Genomic DNA, 3649 nt, shown 5'->3' with positions numbered 1-3649 from the left:
GGCCCCTACATGTGATATTTTGATACAGGCATACCATGTGTAATAAGCAAATCAGGATAATTGGGGTATCCATCACCTCAAGCATTTATCTTTTCTTAGTGTTAGAAACATTCCAATTCCATTGTTTTATTTTAGAGTATACCATATAACTCATTGTTTACTATAGTCACTTTTTTGTGCTATCAAATATCGTTCACTCTACCTAATTATCTAACTATTTTTTTTGCACCTGTTAACGGTCCCCACTTTATCCCTCCACCGCCACCTGGCTACCCTTCCAGGCTCTAGTAACCATCATTCTATTCTCTGTGGCACCTTTTTCACGTCTCCCTGGTATTCCGTCGCACGGAGGTGCCATCATTTAACTAGTCTCTAATAGCGCACATTTAGACTGTAGCCAGTGTTTCCCAATTACCCAGGTGTTGCAATTAACAGGTATTTTTACAAACTTGTTTTATTATTTCCTCAGGATACATTTATAGACTGTATGGAAAAGAATGAATAGGGATTTTTGACATGTGAATTTAAAATCTGGAAAGGAAATTAGAAATCACCTGGTCCAATTCCTTATTTTGACAAATGAAGAGAAATAACCACACAGCTAAGCCATGGAAGAGCTGAGCCTTGACTCCCTGTCTTCTAACTCTTAGACAACTTTATCCTTTATCTTTAGTACTTAGAATTATAATACACCTGTAATTGATTTTTGTATTATATATAGTGTGAGGTAGGTGCCAAATTTCATGCTATAATTAACATTTTTGCTATTTTTTCTTTATCACATATCTATGTATCCCTCTGTCCTTCAATCTATTTTATTTTTTTACCACAAAAACAAGATACAGGTAGTCAGTACTTTTAACTGCTACACATTTGAGCATACATATCATTAACTACATTTCAATGTTTATGGTTCTATTTTAAAAATTGATGTAGAAGCCTGGCTTGGTGGTGCATACCTGTAGTCCCCGCTATGTGGGAAGATTCCTTGAGCCCAGGAGTTCAAGACCAGTCTGGGCAACATAGCAAGACCCTGTCTCAAAAAAAAAATTAGGTAAAATTTATATATTGTAAGATACACAAATGTGCCTTTAATTAGTTCTAAAAAATGCACACATCTGTGTAACACAAATTCCTATCAAGATATGGAACATTGCCATCAGCTCTGAAATTTTCCATATGGTGCTTTTCAGTAAATCCCCATCCTACCCTTTATCATAGATTCATTTAGATTATTCTGAAACTTCATAAAATGTCATTTTATACTCTTGTGGATAAAGCTGCTTTCACTACACTTAATATTTTTGAGATTCACCTTCAAAAAGTATTAAAATGTTCATTCCCTTTTATTGCTCAGTAATATTCCATTGTATGAACATATCGGTTTAGTCATTCTTTTGTTGATGGACATCTGAGCTGTTTCTAGTTTGGGGCTATTATACATAAAGCTGCTGTTTTTGTGTCTTTGTGGACATTTGCTTTTGCCTCTTTTAGATAAATACTTAGTGCTAGTTATTGATTTATTGGCTCAATACCAAATTCATCCATTTTACCTGCTCTGTGAAAATGAATCTGAACCCTTTAAATATCTTCCCTCTGCCAGCTGGCACTGAAGCTTTGTCATTAAAAGGCTCAAAAGAAATATCTCAAGAGAAGGGCTCTGCTGCCTAATTCTCATGTGCTCGCTCACTAGGCCCTTGCAGAGCTCACAGCTTCCCCAGTGTCTAGCTCCTGCAGTGCACCACAGCCAGCTGGCAGCTGGTGAGAATACAGTAAGTTAGGAGGAGGTAAGGTTTCCTTAGGCAAGAGATAGGAAACAAAAACCATTAAAATGGTAAGACATAGCTATCAGCTTCCCAAACCCATCCCCCACCCCTTCTGGGAGTTTTGTAGCAGAATGCCTTTGGGGGGAAACAGCCCCCTTGAACAGCTTTCCCAAGCACCCTAATGGGGTGGATTTCCAGAAAGTTCCAAAGGGCAGATTTCTAGCAAGTTCCACTGGGCACAGCATCACAGCAACTTCTCTGCCATTCAGTGAGCCACAATGTGCCCTCTTCATAACACAAGGTCTGGTTCTCAGCCCTAGGGGGCTCTCCCTTGGGTGCTCTGTCTCAGCCCTAGGTACTGGGTGCTCCTTATACCTGCTATACCTTCACTTCTTTCTAGCCAGTCCCTTATTGCTCCAATCTCTGTTTTAATTAGTAATCCATTTTATTAAACTTTTCCTATTCAAATTACTATGTGGTTTCTCTTTCTTGATCAGATCATACTGATAACAACTTAGAAATGTAATTTCTAGGCTATACAGCAAATGTATGCTTAGTTTTACAAGAAATTGCCATATCTTTTTTGCCAAAGTGGTTGTACCATTTTATATTCCTGCCAATATTGTGTGTGTGGGAACTTCAGTTTTTCTATATGTTTGCAAATATTTGGTTCTTTCAATCTTTTTCATTTTAGCCATTCTGGTGGATGTGTTGTAGTGTCTCATCGTGGCTTTAATTTGTATTTCCCTGAAGAGTAATAATGTGTTTATTGGATGTTTGTATATCTTCCTCTGTGTCTGTTCAAGTTTTCCATCCATTTGTTAAAAATTGGGGGTGTTTGTCCTTTTACTACTGAATGGTAAAAGGTTTTTTTTTTTTTTCCCCAAATGTATTTTGGATATTTATCCTTTTCCAGATACATGTTTGGAATAATTTTTACCAGTCTGTGGCTTGCCTATTCATTTTCTTAACACTGTCTTTTGAAGATTTTAATTTTAATGAAGTCCAAATTACTATTTTAATGGTGTTTTCTTCCTATGTCTTGCCTAAGAAAAACTTGCCTACTCCTAAATGACCAATATTCTCTCCTGTGTTTTCATCTAGAAGATTTATAGTTTTAGTTTTCGTGTTTAAGATTCTGATCCATGTCAAATTAACTTCTGCAAATGGTTATGACGTAGGGATTATTGTTCATGTTTTTTCCATATAGATCTGTTATTCCAGCATCATTTGTTGAAAAGACTTTCTTTTCCTATTGGATAGCTTTGGCATCTTTATTGAAAAAAAAATTTGACCATATAAGTGTGAGTCCATTTTGAACTTTCTGTTTTGTTCCATTGATTTGATTATCCTAAGACCAATATCATACTCTTTTAATGACTATAGCTTAGAGTAAGCATTGAATTCAGGTATTGTAGGTCCTCCAATTTTACTTTTCTTTTTCAAGATTGCTTTGAATACTGGGAGGCTGAAGCAGAAGGATCGTCTGAGGGCAGGAGTTTGAGACCAGTCTGACCAACAGTGAGACCCCACCCCCACCTCCGCCCCCAGCCCCATCTCTACTAAAAATAGAAAAAATTAGCTGACCAACTAAAAATAGAAACAAAAATAAATTAGCTGGGCATGGTGGTGCGCATCTGTAGTTCCAGCTACTTGGGAGGCTGAGGCAGGAGGATCACTTGAGCCCAGGAGTTTGAGGTTGCCGTGAGCTAGGCTGATGCCATGGCACTCTAGTCCAGGCGACAGAGCCAGACTCTGTCTCAAAAAAAAAAAAAAAATTGCTTTAGATATTCTAGATCCTTTGCATTTACATGTACATTTTAGAATCAGTATGTCTATTTTTATATAAAAAAATCTGCTGGGATTATGTTTGGGATTGTACT

The sequence above is a fragment of the Propithecus coquereli genome, unplaced genomic scaffold (genome assembly GCF_000956105.1).
Source record: "Propithecus coquereli isolate 6110/MARCELLA unplaced genomic scaffold, Pcoq_1.0 Scaffold88, whole genome shotgun sequence".
Lineage (NCBI taxonomy): Eukaryota > Metazoa > Chordata > Mammalia > Primates > Indriidae > Propithecus > Propithecus coquereli.
Note: the sequence above shows the minus strand (reverse complement) of the source record.